The sequence below is a fragment of the Sorex araneus genome, chromosome 4, assembly GCF_027595985.1.
Source record: "Sorex araneus isolate mSorAra2 chromosome 4, mSorAra2.pri, whole genome shotgun sequence".
Classification (NCBI taxonomy): Eukaryota; Metazoa; Chordata; class Mammalia; order Eulipotyphla; family Soricidae; genus Sorex; species Sorex araneus.
Window position 1 is genome coordinate 78,210,287 of NC_073305.1, and position 19,404 is coordinate 78,229,690.

The window sequence follows — 19,404 nt, forward strand, 5'->3', positions numbered from 1 at the left end:
ACAGTCTGGGCCGGGAGGGGGATCAGCTTGGTCCCGACAGGCTCCTGGCTAAGTGAGGTGACTTGATTGCCCTTATCGCTGTGGCTTATCTCCTGTGGCCACTGGCTGCCAGGCCCCAGGGCCCCTCACAGCCACATACTGCCCTGTCCCCACTCTCCCTGGTCCCCAGACAGTCTACGGGCACTCAGCCCCTCTCCTGCAGAGCTCAGGGGTGACGAGAGACAGCAGGAACTCAGATAGCCCTGTCCGGGCACTCTGGGGTGCCTCCCCTTCCCAGATAGCCCTGAACCTGAGTGCTGCACACTTGTTATCACTCATGTGACAGGAAGCCAGGGTCACCCCCAGCCAAAATACCCCAACGCCCACAGTAACAGACTCAGATCTGTGGGGTATTTTCTACACAGAATCTATGACCCCTCAGAGTTCCATGAGAATAGGACTGTCCCCTCAGACTGGGGCTCCCTGCGGACGGGGCTGTGTCCCCTCAGACTGGGGCTCCCTGCGGACGGGGCTGTGTCCCCTCAGACTGGGGGTCCCTGAGGACGGGGCTGTGTCCCCTCAGACTGGGAGTCCCTGAGGACGGGGCTGTGTCCCCTCAGACTGAGTTCCCTGAGGACGGGGCTGTGTCCCCTCAGACTGAGTTCCCTGAGGACGGGGCTGTGTCCCTCTCAGTGACATCTGCCTTACTCTGTGGCCAGAGGCAAGTTCGCAAGGTCCAGATCAGGCCCTTTCATTGCCCAGGGTCCTAGAGCTGAGTGTGAAGGGGGGAGAGAAGAAGGGCCAGAAGAGAGGTGATGGGTCCCTCTCAGCAAACAGAAGATCACTGTGCAGTGTCCTGAAGACAGGAAATGGACAGTGTGACCCTTTATCAGCTCAGGGGCCAATGAGACCTTCTACAAGTCCCTGGTGGTCAGTGTAGGGTGACAGTGTGGTGAGAGGACTTTTTTTTTCTATCTGGGCAGAGGTTTTATAATTAAAAACAGAACATAAAAAGGGAAAATAATAAAACTAGTAAGGAAAAAAGAAGAAAGGATGGAGGAAAGAAGAGAAAGATGAAAAGAAGGAAAGAATCAAAGGGTAAGGAAATGAAGAGAGGAATAGAAAGAAGGAGAGGAGAGAAGAGGGGAGGAGAGGACATAAAAGAAGTGAGAAGAGAGGAGTAGAGGGAAAGGAGAGATGAGAAGGAAGGAGAGGAAAGAGAGGAGAGGGGAGAGGAGAGGAGGGGAGGGAAGAGGAGGGGAGGGGAAGGGCGGGGAGGGGAGGGGAGAGGAGAGGAGAGGAGAGGAGAGGAGAGGAGAGGAGAGGAGAGGAGAGGAGAGGAGAGGAGAGGAGAGGAGAGGAGAGGAGAGGAGAGGAGAGGAGAGGAGAGGAGAGGAGAGGAGAGGAGAGGAGAGGAGAGGAGAGGAGAGGAGAGGAGAGGAGAGGAGAGGAGAGGAGGGGAGGGGAGGGGAGGGCAGGGGAGAGGAGGGGAGGGCAGGGCAGGGGAGAGGAGGGGAGGGCAGGGGAGAGGAGGGGAGGGCAGGGGAGAGGAGGGAGCAGAGGGGAGGTAGAGGTAGGGAGAAAGGAGAGAAGGGGAGAGGAGGGGAGAGGAGAGGATGGGAGGGGAGGGGAGAGAAGAGACCAGAAGGAAGGAGAGGAAAGAGAGGGGAGGTATGAGGAGAGGAGAGGAGAGGACAGGACAGGACAGGACAGGACAGGACAGGACAGGACAGGACAGGGAGAGAGAAGGAGAGGGGATGGGAGAGGAGGAGAGCAGAGGGGAGGGGAGGTGGGGAGGAGGGGACGGGAGGGGAGAGAAAGGTGAGGCTCTTCGCCAAGTGGGGAGGATCTATTCGAAGCCGTCTCTACAGAAGTTTATTTATTCTACCTCCCGTCGCCATCACCGTTTCCCCTTGGGTGAGGCATCTGTGTAGGTTCTTCTCTCTGTGACAACAGAATTCGAGGCTCCATAAACCTGTGTGCGGGGGGAGGAGGATGAGGGCTCGGGCTGGACTCAGGGGCAGCCGTCACCCAGAGGGCACGAGTGACTGTCCAGGTCTGGGCGCTGGGCTGCCTCGCCTCCCTGCAACTCCCCTCTCCTACCCTGACCCCCTAGGGCCTGGCGGGGCCCCTGCCCCAGACCTCCCCGCCCTGCTCCCCGCGGACACAGCCGGGCAGAGCCCCCCAGACTCCTCCCCCTCTCTGGGAGTCCTCCCCCCGCTTTCCGCCTCTTCCAGGAAGGTCCTCTTGATGCCCGACTGCCAGATTCACATGTTCATCCTTTCAACACGTGCTGGTGGGTCCCTGAGCTTTGCCAGGCCGAGGAGATAAATAACCTGGGAGCTCCGAGTCTAGTGGAGGAAACCAAGTGTCAACAGTCAATTAAGGCCCTTTCGGGTGGGTTTGGGTTGACACTTGTCTGTACCGGCAACAGCGGAAGTCAGGCTGACCTCGTGCCTGACGGAGAAACTCGTCTGTGACTTCTTTGCTTCCCAGGGGCCCTCACCTCGGGCCTCAGCTCGTGGGGTCGGAAATGAAGGCAAAACATGTCCATCTGAGCCAGAGGTCTGCCTCTTTTAATTTTTTTTGAGAGGGGGGTATGGGGAGCGGGGAGGAAAGGCACCTCCCAAATCCTGCTTGGGTCCCTCTGCCAGCACTAGACCCCTAAGTACGAGTGTTCACCCGGATGCCGTTGTGCAGAGGTTCTACAGGCCCACAACAACAGTGCTCGGGGCTCACCAGAAGTGTGAAGGCTCTGCGGGGTCCTGCAGTGCTCGGAGGGGGGGCAGGTTAAACCGACATTGGGTGCATGCAAGGTTGGCATCTTAACCCCCGTCTTACTCTGCCACCAGGCCTAGCTCTTCAAACGGCTGCTCATGGGGCAGAGTCATTACACATCAGGTAGGGCGTTTACCTGGCACGCGACTGAACCAGATTCGATCCCCGGCATCCCGTATGGTCCCGCGAGCACCACCAGAGTAATTCCTGAGCACAGAGCCAGGAGTCAACCCTGAGCACTGCAGTGTGACCCAACCACCACCACCCCCCCCCAAAAAAAAAAACAAATTAAAGTAAAATAAATAAATAAATAAAAGGTTGCTCACTGTCCAGTTGCTCACTGCCCCTCAGCCTTCTGGACCCTCACCCACCTGTGACACCCTCATCGTGCGTCAAGGATGACTATACCTGCTGCCATCTTTGAGTGAAGGACCTTGCTTCTGGCCCTGGCTGCCTTGGCTTTCCTGAACTGTGGCAGGCTCCCGGCATGTGTCCAACCCCTTGAGCTGGCTGAGACCAGCAGGAGGGGGAGCGAGGGGGCTGGCTGTCCTGCCTCTGAGCCCGCAAACAGTGCCGACGGACCCTTTGCCCTCTGGGTCCCTCTGAGGAAGAGGTCCCTCCAAGGTTCCTGTGCCATCCCCAAGGAGCCCCGTAAGGCCAGTGAGAAACAAGCCCCGCCTGCCCAGGGGATGCCCTGGACTCGGGGTCAGCAGTGCTGGGGGGCTGGTCCTGCCTGAGACACAGAAAAGGAAAGAAATGAAGGACGAAGCATCAGCAAAGTAGGGAGTTCAGGGCAAGCGAAAGCCGGCCCCGCGCCCAAAGCCTGTGCTGGCCTGGGCACACCTCAAGTGACGAACATGGATCCCCAATTCACACCAGGGGAGGCTGGTGTGACCCGGCTATGCCCACCCGCGGAGTCTCTGCAGTGACCCGGGCAGGGCGTCCCTTCAGGAGTCAGCAGGCCAGCAAGGCCGGCTCCTTCCGGACAGTTCTTGCTCTCTGCTGTGTGGGCTCAGGGGAGGGGCTTCACCAGAGACGCCCACACCCCATACGCGTCCCTCACAAAAGCCACTCCAGGGCAGACAGGGAAGGGCAAAGCCCCGGGGTCGCAGCCTGAGGAGGAGTGGGGAGCTGGAGGAGAGCACCAGCTGGGGGAGGCCTTCTCAGACCAGCCTTCCTGCCTCCTTGGTTGCCAGGCCCATAACAGTCCCCGCCCGCCCCCCGCCTACCCCGCAATCCTGACCCAGGACCCCCCGTCAGGGACCCTGAGCGAAGAGCCCCCGGGTGCCCTTTTGCACTGCGTGTCTGGGCACACACAGAGGCCCCGGGGCCCTAGGACAAGGCCTCCCCGCTTCCCCAAACCACAAGGCGCTGGCCAGCCTCTGGCCTCGGTTTCCTCAACATCCAGAGAGGCTAATGGGAAACAGAGCTGATGGCGACCCCCAGGGTGGAAGCCCCGGCCTGGCCCCTGCACGGGTCCCGGCCTCCACCTCCTGGCCCTGCCGGGCACCTGCAGGGACACAAGATTCCATCCAGGTGTCTGGGGCGCACCTCTCCGCCATCATGACCCCATCTGTCCTTCCACCACAGCCGTGCTAGACACCCTCCCCAAAGTGGGTGATGCCCTGGGTGGGGGTGGCTGTGCTGGCATGACCCGCAGGGTGGCACTACCCCAGGTGCAGCCACAGAGGGGGCAGCGGGGGGAGGCACTTTCTGTGTGTGCTCTGAAAGAAGATAGATTTGCGGGATGCAGAGTGATTTTCTTCTGAGAAGGGGGTGGCAGACTCAGTGAGTTTGGGGTCCTGTGTGGGGAAGGCCACAGAAGCCAAATGAGCCAAATGTTCAGAGGGGGAAGAATCTCCTGACCCCGCGCCAGTCTGTCTTCACCAGGGCCCCTCAAGAGGGGGCGGGTTGGGTCTCCCCCGACCCCAAGAAGACCCCCGGCAGCCGAAAACTTCCAGGACCCAACCACCGCCATGCTCAAGGCCACCCTCCACACGCTCAGACGAGCCTCACCCAAGTGGGATCCGGCAGAAAAAGCCGGGTATGCAGGACCCGTGGCTGAGATCTCCAAGCCCGCTCAGATCAGGACTGGGCCTCCTCCCCGCAGCTCCCCAGTTTTCCAGTAGCTTGGCAGTCACACCCACAAACTGCCCCCGGCACCATGTAATTTCATCAATAGCCAAGACCCAGAGACTATAAACTAAAGCTCCCAGAAGAGAGTGACACAGAATTTCCTAAAGCACGTGTTAAAAGTTGCACACATTTGTTTGGATTTAACATACTTGCTTGTATCCTTTTATATATGGGCTTAAATGGCTCCGGAATGCACTACAACACACAACAAACTTCACACCCTTCCCTCTTACTGTGGTGGAAAGGAGCTCGGTGGTGGCATTGGTGTTTGAATAGTATCTGCAGTGAACTGTTGTAAACTACCTTATGAAAATAAAACATATAAAAATTACCCCCAAAATCGCAAATGTTCAGGAGGATGAGGGGGAAATGGCTCCTGGTGAGAGTCAAACTCCTGGTTAGAGCCTTAGAGGGGGTGGGGGTGGGGGGGCAAGGCAAAGGGGTGCCTTAAGCCTGAACTCTCCAAGTCACATCTGCAGCCTCCAAACCCCCTATAAGGCCAGAGCAGTGTGTGTGTGTGTGTGTGTGTGTGTGTGTGTGTGTGTGTGTGTGTGTGTGTGTGAATCCTCTTGTAACAGTGTTCCACCTCCAGCTCAGGGTAAGATTTGAGAGCAGAAGTTTCTGTTTATTTATCTTGGGTCACACTCAGTGATGCTCAGGGATTACTCCTGGCTCTGCACTTCCTTCTCTGGGAAGACGAGGAATCTCTGGGAATCACTCCTGGCAGTGCCCAGGGAACCCTACGGGATGCTGGGAATTGAACCTGGGTCAGCTGAGTGCAAGGCAAGCACCCTACCTGCTATGCTATCACTCTGGCCTCTGAGAGTGGACCTCTCCATCTCTGCCGGGTCTCTCCCCAGCTCTGAAACGGGCTTAGTCAAGACTGCCATGGAGCTAAGGCCTGTCACCAATGGCAATGGTGGAAACGCCTCGGCTGTCCCCTTCCCAGGAAGGAAACTTCCCCAGTGGTGCTCTGGGGTCTGGGCCTGGCCCCACTGCTCCCTCTGTTCACCTCAGTCCCAGGAATCCCGGCGCCCCAGGAGACGTAGCCCAGAGCCCCCCGGAGCCAGCACCGACTTCCACTGGCTAATTGGCGAGGGGCTGAGGCCTGAGAGCCTAGCCGGCAGTCTAGACGTGACTGGCCTGGGGGCGGGCCGTGCCGAACCCTCCCGGGTGGGTTCAGAGCAGGGAAGGATTAGCACGGGGCTGGATTCGCTCACCTCCTTCCTTATCGAGGCCTCGTCCTGTGACAAGAGGATGCAGGCGGCTTCTTGCTCAGACAGGGACCCCAGATGGGAGGACAGAGAGGAGAGGTGTGTGTGGGGGCGGGAGAGGGAAGGGAGGGGATGGCGCCACTCACCCCCTCTCCCTCCTCGCTCCCCCAGGAAAGACGCCCCCAACAGAACCCTCTCTGGTCCCTGCTGGGGAGAGATTACCCCCCAACCCCCCACAAAGGCCCAGCTCAGAAAGGAAAACTCAGGGCTGAGTGGCAGAGCCTGAGACCCACTTCTGCGCCCAAGACTGAAACACAGAAGCTTTTCTGGGCCCTCTCAGCAGTGAAAGGAGAGGAATCCCTGCCCCTGGGACCCCAGCTCCAGTCCTTCACACCTCATGCCCTGTTGCTGTGGGGGGGAGGGAGGCCAAGGCCCAGGCTGGGGGTCATGGAGGAGCCAGGAAGCTCCCTCTGGGGCGTGGGGGCAGAGGAGGCCAGCAAGGCCCGAGGGAGGAGGAATTAGGGAGCTAAGAGCCATGGAAGGCCAGAGAGGGTCTCAGAGCAGCTCAGGGGCCACTGAGGACAGAGTGAGGCCTCGTCTTCCCAGAGAAGATGCGGGCAAGGGCCCCGCCCGCGGCCAGCCCTGTGCGCACTCTCGGCTGTGGAGCCATGCTCTCAGCAGCCTTCCACGGACTGGCTTAGAACCCCCCTCCACAGACAGAACACGCATGTCTCGAACATCTCCAGGACACCCCCCTCCAAGTTGCTCCAGTTGGCAAGGGAGAGAGCAATGAGCTGCCTGCCCTGGCCCCCCGCCTTGGAGGGAACCCCAGATCACTCCTGTGGGCAGAAGTACGTCCCCCCACATTCTTCCAAGTGACCCCCGAGTCTGCTGGGGACAGGGGATATAGCCCAGACAGCAAGTCTCAGCTCTGGCTCCCTGAAGCTCTTTCCGCCTCCGCCCCGCCCAAGCTTCCTACCCACCCTCAGGGTGGTCCCGGCATCTGCCACTATGCAGTGGGGGGGGGGGTCTGGCCCGCATGGGCAGGTTTAACAAGGACCTTAGACTCACAACAGGCCACCCCCAAGCCTTCGTGTGTGTGTGTGTGTGTGTGTGTGTGTGTGTGTGTGTGTGCGCGCGCACGTACTTATGTGTGATTTATGTATGTGTTTTTGTTGGGGTGGGGGCTGTGGCGCCACACTCAGCCGTGCCCAGTGCTCAGGGCTTCCTTGGCCCTGCACTCAGGGGTCCCTCCTGGTGGGGCTTGGGGTCAAACCCCAGTGGGTTGCATGCCAGACATGCACCACGACCCTTGCGTTTTCTCGCTGGCCCCACCCCACCCCTGCCCCACACCATCAATCAGGACGTCGGTGCTTCCCTTTCCTCAGCTGTTACGAGGCAAAAATCTGTAAAACCTGAAAACAGCACCAAGCCTTGAAAGATCTTCAAGGGAAAGATTTCCAGGCGAGGTCAAGCGAGACCCCAATAGGGCATTTATTTACCTTCTCTGAAGTCAGTTACCAGCCTCAGTGAGCACCAGGGGTTAGAATGAAGAATGGGGTCACATGAAGGTTCCCTGGGTGCCTGGACTCTGGGGCGCGTGCTCCTGGCTCTGACCGTGAAATCACAGGATCCCCGTGGTTCTGAAGATCCCAGATCCAGGCCCTAGGAAAGTGGTTTCGCAGCCACTTCCCAGGCGCTGTCTGTGTCCCCGGCCCCAGGCCCCACACTCCTGCAGGGACTGCCTCCTCCTGTCCTCCGGGAAGTGTCCCGGGTGTGGGGCTGTTTGCAACAGGCACTATTGTCACTGGGCCCATGTGCACCTGTTTTTGTTTTGTTTTGTTTTGTTTTATTTCATTTTGTTGCTTTTAGGGTCACACCTGGCGATGCTCAGGGGTTACTCCTGGTTCTGCACTCAGGAATCACTTCTGGCAGTGCTCGGGGGACCATATGGGATGCTGGGAATCGAACCCGGGTCAGCCGCGTGCAAGGCAAACGCTCTACCCGCTGTGCTATCACTCCAGCCCCCTGGTGCATCTGTTAAGCCTTGTCCCGCCTGGTAAGTCAGCTCTTGGTCGGCCGTGGGGCAGCCACTTCACCTCACCTTAGGTCCCAAAGGGAACCTTTCTTTTCGCCTCTCTCCTCCCTGGGCACCCCGGGAAGTGGTCCTCTCTGTGGGGCACTGGGGAACATAGGCTCTGCCAGGGTTCCTTGAGTGTCTCTGGCAAGGAGACAGGGTGAGGCCTCAGGAATCGAGAGCAGGCAACCCAGCCCCCGGGCCCCATTACCTCACTGCTTTGGCCCCCCGATCTCCCACTCACAACCCTCAGCCTGCCTCAGGGCCACCTAAGCTTCGCCGTCCACTCCAGTGGCTCGTCTGATTGGTTCTCTAACACACATTCACTGAAGGCCTAGAATCAGAACGGAGGTAAGACCTTACAAACGCTTCTGTGGTCACCGTATGGTAACAGGATGAAGACCTAGCAGTGAAAGAAGACCTGAGAACTTGCCAACGAAAGTCACTTGAATGATTCAGGGCCGGGTCCAAGTCAGAGGTCTGCCCCAGTGACAAGGGGCTTCACAGGGGGGTTGTTCTGAACAGGGACTAGGCATCTCATGCAGACATTGAATTGAGACCAATCTCTGTGTTAAAAGATTTGAGACAGCTGGAGAGATAATACAGCAGAGAGGGTGTTTGCCTTGCCTGTGGCCCGCTCAGATTCCATCCTCGGCATCCCACATGGTCCCTGAGCACTGCCTTCGGAAGTGATCCCTGAGTGCAGAGCCAGGAGTAAGCCCTGGGCACAGCCAGCTGTGGCCCCAAAAATACAAATAAATAAAAGAGTTGAGACTATCTGATGCTCCTTTGGGGGTAGGTGCCTGGAGTTGGGGTCATCAAGGCAAGTGCCTAAACCCCTGTACCATCTCTCCAGGCCTATGTGATGCATCTTTTAAAAAGGACTTTCAAAGAATCTGATTTCACTTTATGTTCCTGACATTTCAAGGGTTCAGCATATAAGGGCTAATGATGTGGCTACTAAGTGGCTCAGGTCCATGTCCCCACCAAGACCGTTAGACACCAGACTTTCAAAATCAGTTTGAAGGCATCAGAGATTTGACAAGACAGCGAAGTTCCTCTGGGCTGGGGCAGAGACGAGAAAGGGAGGGGGGCAGGGGGCATGTTTCGCACATGGGTTTCGCCTGTTCGGGGGAGATCAGTGGAGAAGCCAAGAGGCTGAGCTACAGTTTTGACAGGCTTTGAGGTTTTGTTTGTTTGCTTTTATTAAAACAATTTTGTTTTTATTTATTATTTTTAATTTCTTTTTTAATTGAATCACAATGAGATGCACAATTACGAAGTGGTTCATGATTAAATTTCAGTCATATTATGTTACAACACCCATCCCTTCACCAGTGTACATTTGCCACCACCAATGTCCCCAGTTCTTCTTTCTTCTTTCTTCTTCTTCTTCTTCTTCTTCTTCTTCTTCTTCTTCTTCTTCTTCTTCTTCTTCTTCTTCTTCTTCTTCTTCTTCTTCTTCTTCTTCTTCTTCTTCTTCTTCTTCTTCTTCTTCTTCTTCTTCTTCTTCTTCTTCTTCTTCTTTTCTTCTTCTTCTTCTTCTTCTTCTTCTTCTTCTTCTGCTTCTGCTTCTTCTTCTGCTTCTGCTTATGCTTCTGCTTCTTCTTCTTCTTCTTCTTCTTCTTCTTCTGCTCCTTCTTCTTCTTCTCCTTCTCCTTCTTCTTCTTCTGCTTCTGCTTCTTCTGCTTCTGCTTCTGCTTCTGCTTCTTCTGCTGCTTCTGCTTCTTCTTCTGCTTCTGCTTCTTCTTCTGCTTCTTCTTCTTCTGCTTCTTCTTCTGCTTCTTCTTCTTCCTCTTCTTCCTCTTCATCTTCTTCCCCTTCTTCCTTTTATTCCTCTTCATCTTCTTCTTCTTCCCCTTCTTCTTCCTCTTCTTCCTCTTCCTTTTCTTCCCCTTCTTCTTCTTCTTTTCTTCTTCTTCTTCCTCTTCTTCCTCTTCATCTTCTTCTTCCCCTTCTTCTTCCTCTTCTTCCTCTTCCTTTTCTTCCCCTTCTTCTTCTTCTTTTCTTCTTCTTCCTCTTCTTCCTCTTCTACCTCTTCTTCTTCCTCTTCTTCTTCCTTTTCTTCCTCTTCTTCTTCCTCTTCTTCTTCTTCTTCTTTCTTCTTCCCCTTCTTCTTCTTCCTCTTCTTCTTCCTTTTCTTCTTCTTCCTCTTCTTCTTCCTTTTCTTCCTCTTCTTCTTCCTCTTCTTCTTCCTCTTCTTTCTCTTCCTCTTCTTCCCCTTCTTCTTCCTCTTCTTCTTCTTCTTCTTCTTCTTCTTCTTCTTCTTCTTCTTCTTCTTCTTCCTCTTCTTCCTCCTCATCTTATGCTTCTTCTTTCTCTTCTTCTTACTCTTCTTTCTCTTCCTCTTCTTCCTCTTCCTCTTCTTCCTCTTCTTCCCCTTCTTCTTCTTCTTCCCCTTCTTCTTCTTCCTCTTGCTCTTCTTCTTCTTCTTCCTCTTCTTTGTCCTCTTCTTTCTCTTCTTCTTCCTCTTCTTTCTCTTCTTCTTCCTCTTCTTCCTCTTCTTTGTCCTCTTCTTATTTCTCTTCTTCTTCCTCTTCTTCCTCTTCTTTCTCTTCTTCTCCTTCTTCCTCATCTTCTTCTTCTTCCTCCTCTTCTTCTCTTCTTCTTCTTCCTCTTCTTCCTCCTCTTCTTTCTTCTTCTTCTTTCTCTTCTTCCTCTTCTTCTTTCTCTTCTTTTTCTTCTTCCTCATCTTCTTCTTCCTCCTCTTCTTCCTCTTTTTCTTCCTCTTCTTCTTCTTCTTCCTCCTCTTCCTCTTCTTCTTCCTCTTCTTCTTCTTCTTCCTCGACTTCTTCCTCTTCTTCTTCCTCTTTTTCTTCTTCCTCTTCCTCTTCTTCTTTCTTCTTCTTCTTCCTCTTTTTTTATTCTTCCTCTTCTTCCTCTTTAACTTCCTCTCCTTCCTCTTCCTCTTCTCCTCCTCCTCTTCTTCCTCCTCCTCGTCCTCATCATCCTCCTCCTTCTCCTTTCCCTTTCCTTTTGACCATTATGGTTTGCAATGCAGATACTGAAAGGTTATCAGATATATTCCTTTACATACTATCAATACTCAGTTCTTATCTAAAGTGATCATTTCCAACTATTATTGTCATACTAGTCCCTTCTCTATCCTAACTGCCCTCCACCCCCCACACTCTTGTGACAGTTTCCAACTATTGACCAATTCCTCTTGACCTTCAATATTAGTCTCATACTATTTTTTTATTTGGATGAGAGTTTTAGACTTGCCAAAGGGTGCAAGTTTGTGGGTCATCTCCAGCTGGGCAGGCACCTCCAAAGGACTATACCCCTGGAGTTCAGAGTGAATCAATAGAGGCAGCTCAATTCCCATCACCTGCCTCTGTAAAGGAAAGTAGACGGCGGTTCTGTGTTAATTCCCTCAGCATCTGGCTGGCCCTAATGAAATTGCCTCTCAGTGAAATTAGACAGTCATTTCACTGTTTCTATGACCAAGTCTGTGGATACGATGGCCAAGCCACTATCAGAAATATCCACACAAGACAGGAGAGATGGGACAGTGGATAAAACACTTGCCCTGAACACAGATGGCCAACCCAGGTTTGATTCTCGACAGTCCATATGGCCCTCTGAGCCCTGCCAGGAGTGATCCCTAAGCTTAGGGCCAAGAGTATGCCCTGAGCACTGCAGGGGCCGCCAAACAAACAAAGAAAGAAACAAACAAACAAAAGAGTGATCTTTGAGGCCGGTGCAGCAGTAGAGCAGCTAGGACTCTTGCCTTACACAGGCTCAATTCCTGGCAACCCATGTGGTTCCTTAAGCCCATCAGGACGGGCCTCTGAGTGCAAAGCCAGGAGTAAGGCCTGAGCACCACCCGGTGTGGCCCAACAACAAGAAATACCCCCACACAAGAGGAGTCTCATACATCATTTTAAAAACATCAGAAATAACAGAAAATAGAAACAGATCCACAGATGCCTCGTGGTATGTTATGAGCAGAGGTTTAAAGTAACTGTGTTAAGCATGGGGAGGTGGATCAAAGGCTGCTGCAGACAGGAGACCTGGGTTTGATTCCCACCATAACAGGGTTTCCCCTACCCAGAGCCAAGTTTAGCCCCTGAGCACTGCCAGGTATGCTCCTTCCTCCCCCACAAAAAAAACAAAGCAAAGAAAGCAAAACAAAAATTTAAGTAACTAACTGTGCTTGCAATGTTCAAGGGGGTTACAGGGATTACTGCTGATGCAATAGGACCAATTATCCCAGACTTTCTGGAGTAAACCACCACTATTTTATTATCTGCTAATCTTCGGGTCAAGGATTCGGGCAGGGCTCAGTGGGGCAGTTCCCACTCCGGTTCTCTTGCACAGTTGCCATCAGATCTTGGCTGAGGCCAGGCTTCCTCCATAGCCCCCTCCCCTCCCATGGTGGTCCATGGCTGGAAGCTCAGCTAGTGTCGACAGCCAAGGTGCCCAGGGGGGGCCTCTCCAGAACAGCAAACTTAGGGTCAAGAGGCATCTTACAAAATGATTGTAACATTCACTTCCGCAGGACTGAATGCTCCCCCAAAGCCCAGAAGACGACCCAATGCTTCTCTGATGGAGTTGCTGAAGGCAGAAAAGAAAAACATGCTATATTGTATTGGCCATAAAGAAGTGACTAAGACCAGCCCAGATTCTAGAGGACGAAACAGTCATCCTCTGCACTCCCCTCAGCAGGAAAAATGTTGAAGATGTTGCAGCCAAATGTGAAGCGTCGGGGCTGGAGTGATAGCACAGCAGGTAGGACGTTTGCCTTGCACGTGGCTGACCCAGGTTCCAGTTCCCAGCATCCCATATGGTCCCCCGAGCACCGTCAGGAGTAATTCCTGAGTGCAGAACCATGAGTAACCCCTGTGCATTGCCGGGTGTGACCCTCCCCCCAAAAAAAAAAGCAAATGTGAAGCATCATGTGACCACTGGCACAATGCAATGACTTGTAAAGATGATCAAGGTGGAGCATGTCAGCATTGACCAGGATACCCCGGCCCCCAGTCGGCACTCAGACACCGACAAGGAAACTCGGCAGAAAGACCAAGACTCGAAGAAAGCCTTCGGGTGCAGAATTAGGAATGATCTCACTGCAGGGCTTCCCAAAACTGGCTGGTCTTCAGAGCACCTGTTCAGATGACAGTGACTTGGACTCAGCCAAAACATTTGCCACTTCAAAACCCACCAAAAATAGCCAAAGGATGCCAATGAATCAACAAGGAAAAGACAGGAAGTCTGGGAGAAAAAGATATCAGGAGGCAGGTCGCTAGAGCAGAAACACAAGTGTTGACAGGAAAGGAAGAGGTGTACAAACTCTCTCATCCTCAGAGAGACGCGTCCTCCGAAAATGACACCCCACCACAGACCAGTCCAGGGGCACAGAGCTGTGTGGTGTGAGAGCAGGAGGTTCTCGTGTCCTTCCATGGAGCAGAATAATGAATTGACTGACTTTAAAAGGGAGCTGGGGGACCGGAGCGATAGCACAGCGGGTAGGGAGTTTGCCTTGCATGCGGCCAACCCGGGTTCGATTCCCAGCATCCCATATGGTCCCCTGAGCACCGCCAGGAGTAATTCCTGAGTGCAGAGCGAGGAGTAATCCCTGAGCATCGCCGGGTGTGACTCCAAAACAAAACAAAACAAAAAAATAATTTAAAAAAAAAGGGAGCTGGTTAAGAAGGTATACCCCAGTAGGCCTGGAGTAGGGCTGGAGTGATAGCACAGCGGGTAGGGCGTTTACCTTGCATGTGGCCGACCCAGGTTTAATTTCCCCGTCCCTCTCAGAGAGCCCGCCAAGCTACCGAGAGTATCTCACCCGCACGGCAGAGCCTGCCAAGATACCCGTGGCATATTCAATATGCCAAAAACAGTAACAACAAGTCTCACAATGGAGATGTAACTGGTGCCCACTCGAGCAAATCGATGAGCAACGGAATGACAGTGACAGTGACCCCAGTAGGCATGTAGCCAGGAAGAGAGATGAGAGAGGTGGGAAGACAACGGGTGCAGGGGGCTTATGAAGATGGAATCACAATAGAGGAGGCCGGGTTGGGGGTGAGAGGGCAGCTGGAGGCCACCTAGCATCCACATCTGGAGGGAGAGAATGAAGAGGAAGTGTCTCCCTTCCAAGTTGTTCAGAACAAGCCGTGCCCCTCTGGAGATGCGACTATCTTAACAGCATTAAGGAATGGAAGAGGGAAGAAAGTGGGGACACTCAGGACCAGAGCAACAGCACAGCCTTGCACGCACCCAACCCGGGTTCGACCCCAGCACCCCAGATGATTCTCTGAGCACTGCCAGGAGTGATTCCTGAGCTCGGAGCCTGGAGTAACTCCTGAGCATGGCAGGGCGTGGCCTCCAAACCAAAAAAAAAAAAAAAAAGTGGGGATAGCCGAAGCTTCAGCCCATGTGTACAGGTGAAGCACATGCAGAAATAACACGATATCTGCACGGAGAAGGTGGAGGGTACTGACGTCCACAGCAGGCCCGGAGACCTCGAATGAGGGTTTTGGCAGTGGGTTCAATCCCCAGCCCCAGAGATGGTTCCCAACACATGGCCAGGAGTGATTCCTGAGCACAGACTTCCACATCTCTACCAAGGTCATGGATTGAGGGCCTGGGTGCAGTCAAAATGGGGTTGGGGTGCAGAGATAAAGGGGGAAGAAGAAGAGAAGTAGAGGGGGTTTGAACAGACCATGGGCAAGAGCAGGCTCTGAAATGAGAAATGTCACAAGACACATTCTCTGCCTCTGGGACTGGGCCAAAAAAAAAAAAAAGTGAGACCCAGGATGGCCAGGGTCTCCCTGGCAATCATGAGGTCAAGGGTTCAACCCCAGAGCCACTCACATGTGCTGGTGCACTCCAGGCAGCTGTGCCCTCTGGAAACCTGAGTTGTGACCAAGTGTGATCTCTAGCACACCACGCCCAAGGGTATGCAAGCACCACCAGGACGCGGGGTCCCCCTGCACACACAGACAGATGTGTGATCATCGCCGCCCACCCCCCACCCCCTGCCAAGCCGGTGTGTGAGACCCTGGTTCTCACAACAGCAACAGCCAATGGGAAGGGGGTCTAAAATCATAAATAAGGGGCCAGAGAAACAGCACAGCGATTAGGGCACTTGTCTTGCATGTGGCTGACCCCAATCAATCCCCAGCATCCCCCAAGCACCTAGGGAGTGATCCCTGCGCACAGAGCTAGGAATAAGCCCTGAACACCACTGGGTACGGCTCCCAACTAATAACAATAATGGAAGCAGATTTCTAACGTCAATTCAAAAGGATTCAGGAATTGAATGGGGCTGGATCCCCCTCCACCGCCACCAAGGAGACCCAGTGACTCTTAATGTCCCCCGCAACATCCAACATAGGTGAGCTTCAGTGGTTGTTGATACACCCAGGGCTGGGAAGCTCATTGCATAGGAATTATTAGGTAGTTTTTATTCCATCATGTTGCCAAATGATCTAATACTTTCCCCCCTATATTACTATTCATATATAACTCAGTTCTATTGATTAGAAAGGTCTCTCTGTCAGTCAATAGTTGGAAATGATCATTTTGGACAGGAACTGAGTGTTGAAAGTAGGTAAAGGGATATATATGATAACCTTTAGTTGTCTGTATTACAAACCATAAGGCCCAAAAGGAGAGACAGAGAGACAGAGAGAGACAGAGGCAGAGAGACTGTCACAGTGACAGGGCAGAGGCCAGGGGTTGGAGGAAACTGGGACCACTGGTGGTGGGAAGAGTACACCAGTGAGGGACAGGTATTGGAACACTGTATGGCTGAAATTAATCATGAAAACCTTTGTAAATGTGTTTATCACTGTGATTCAATTAAAAAAAGAAAGAAAGGTCTCTCTGAGTCCAAACTTCACCTTTCTGTGCCTTTCAAACTATTGATCCAAGTTCTATTTTCAAGAGCGAATAACACAATCCGGACCGGCTTCTCCATGTCACTGCCTTTCCGTGAACCAGACAGGGCTGCCGTGTTCCTCAGGCCTGACCTCAGTGACCCTACATTCCTCTTGTCTCTCCTTGTCTACCAAGCACTTCTTCCCCCACCCCACCATCACCCTTATTTGTCCCCTCTTGTCAGATCCCTGGGGACCACGTCTCCACAGGAGCCGACCACCGACCTCCCCTCTCCTTGGCTGCCCTCTGTCACTGTCCTTCTTCAAACCCTACTGTCTCCGGGTCTGGCCTGAAGAGCCAGACATTCACCTCCTCCACCAGGGCTCTATGCTCCTGTTAATATAACCTTGGCTCACCATCTAATGAAGTGTGTTCCATCTCCTTCATGCACATGTAACGTGACCATGTACCTATGTTCTTCTACTTGAAAATGAGAAATACTCGGGGTTGGAACAATAGCTCTGGGTTCGATTCCCAGCATCCCATATGGTCCCCCTAGCACCGCCAGGAATAATTCCTGAGTGCATGAGCCAAGAGTAACCCCTGTGCTTCACCGGGTTTGACCCAAAAATAAAAAAAAAAGAGAGAGAGAGAGAGAGAAATACTCAAATATGAGATAAAAGAAAAGCTCCGAAGGATAAAGCATGGAAAGCAAGACCCCAGCTGCCTCTGTGGCATTGTGTGCAGCCTCTGGCGATAATCTGAGTATCTGGGCACATTCTTTGTGCCCATTTGGGGTAGGGACCACACCCTGGTGGTGCTCGGGGTTGGCCAAGGCTAACTCAGTGGTGCTGAGGGGAGGCACGCAGTGCCAGGGACGGAGCTCAGGGCCTCCCCATCCCTGTCCCTGCACATCTTCTTGACTGCCCAGAGAAGCTTCGTCAGCTCCGGGACTCGCCTTGCCTGACTGGGAACCAGGTGTCTTGGAGAATGGCTGTGCCAGGCCCTCACTCCCGGCCCAGAGCTTCCTCATGGTAGGACTGTGGCGGGGTGGGGGTGGGGGTGGGGGCGGGAGCCAGAGTACAGCAGCTCAGGTGCTTGCCTTGGCGTTGGGGGCACTGGACAGATGGTACTGCCAGTAGGGCACTGGCCTCTGCTCATCCCAGGTCCATCCCCGGGGTCCCATGTGGTCCCTTGAGCCCTATCAGGAGTGACCCCTGAGCACAAAGCTAGGAGTCAGCCCTGAGCACTGTTGAGTGTGGCCCCCAAATGAGCAAAACCCACTACTCGGTTCCACTCACGGTCTGGCCGTGCTCCCCACCGCAGACTCTGAGATGCTCCCCTGCCTCTGTGGGGCCCTGCAGGGCCCCATCCACGGGGACCACGTCTCCACAGGAGCCGACCACCGAGCTCCCCTCTCCTTGGCTGCCCTGTTGGTCTTTGGCATCTCTGCCCACTTCCAGTCTCCCTGCCTGGGGCGGCCCTCGTGCAGGAAGTGTCAGCAGCAGTGAATCCTTTTGTGCGTCCAAGCCCGTCCCTGTGGTGGGTGTGTGGGCAGCGGTGGCGGCTTCCCAGGATTGGCCAAAGGGGGCCAGGGGACGGGGCGAGCCCAGGAGTCCACGCACCAGCTGCCCCCATGGGCAGGCCCCCGCTGTTACCACAGCCTCCCAGAATACAAACTCCCCCGCCTGCCCTGCCCCCAGAAGCAGGACGCTTGGAGAAGGAGCCAGGCCCGGCTGATACGGCCCTGGTTGCGTGGAGAAGGTAGGGCGGCCTGCAGAAGGAACCCCCCCAGCTTTTTTGCTTGGTTTGACTCCGGTCTCTGTGCTCAGGGCTCACTCCTGACAGGACACAGGGGACCTCGTGGGGCACCAGGGGATTTGAACCCTGTGATAGCCATAAGGCAAGTGCCCTACCCACTGAACTCTCCCTCCAGCACCCAAACCTCCAGCCTTCGAGAGCTGCAGGACAGGGACTCCAAACCACCTACTTCCTGCTCCTCTGCTCAGGGCTGACCCACTGGCAGAGTCTCAGTGGCAGAGAGAAGCCGAGGTGTGCCGCCGGCACCCCTGGCCTGTCGGCGTGGGTCTGCCCGCCTGCCTTATCTGCCTGTTCACATGCCTCGCTTGGTCCTCTTCCAAGTATTCCATGGGGTGGACTTTGAGCTCGGACGCCTGTGCTCTCCCCAGTGGACTCTTTCTCCTTGCAAACATCAGAGCCCCGCTCTGCCCTCGGCCCCTCCAGATGAGCTCTCCTGGGCCCACGGGGACGGGGACACTCCGGCTGCAGCGAGGAAGCCTCACGCCCTGCCCCCTCCCCACGCCTTCCCTCCTGAAGACGGACTTGTTCCACTTGCTCTCCTCAGCCCGAGGGCCGTCCAAGACAAACCTGCAGCCTCTCCTCCGGGCTTGGGTCAGGCCCATTTCTCACTCCAGCAGCGCCAAGAAGCAGGACCCCCCACCCACCCAGCACCCAGCCAGGTTCACTCCCGGACGTCTCCGAGCCGGGCCCTGATTGGCCGAGAGTCGGACATAGCAGGTCGTCAATGTGAATTTCCCAGGTGGAGCCGAGTTGGTCTGCAGACACCTCCCAGCCCCCCCCCACCCTGGGGTCACCATCTGCCTGGGTGGGGGGAGGACTTTCCTTTTCCCCTCCACAGCCAGAAGGTGCCAGAAGGGCTTCTGTCTTACATCCCTCTGTGCTCTCACTGTCGAGCCAAATGGAACACGCCCAGCTCCTTCCATCCCGGAGTCTCCTGCCGCTCCAGGCTCCAGGGGCCCCTGCCTCTGCCGAGTGGGGAGGGGGCATGGTGAGGAGACAGGTGGCGTCTCCAGCCGGGAGCCGGTCCCTTAAGTCAATCCACTCAGCAATCAAGAGGGCCGGAGCGATAGCACAGCGGGTAGGGTATTTGCCTTGCATGTGGCAGACCCGGGTTCAATCCCTGGCATCCCATATGGTCTCCCCAGCACCACCAGGAGTGATTCCTGAGCACAGAGCCAGGAGTAACCCCTGAGCATCACTGGGTGTGAACCCCAAAAAAGCAAAAAAAAAAAGTGCTGACCCCAGAGGCGCCAGACCCAGACCCTGGGGTCCCGGAGAAAGGGGGTCCCACTCCACAGACACGCGGGTGCTTACAGGCATCTCCCAGGGGTCTACCAGCTCCAGCCCCTGTGAGCAGCCTGCCACGGGGCTGAGCGGACCCTCGCAGCAGCCTGCCTTCCGTTTTCAGTGTCTGGACCACCACTGGTGATGCTGGGGGCTACCTCAGCATGGTGCTTGAACACTTACAGCAGTGCTCACACCCCCCATCCCCACCCCCCACCCCAGCCCGCTGGAAGTCCAGGCCGGCTCTGCCACCAGCAAAGCATGCCCTCCACCCCCGATGGC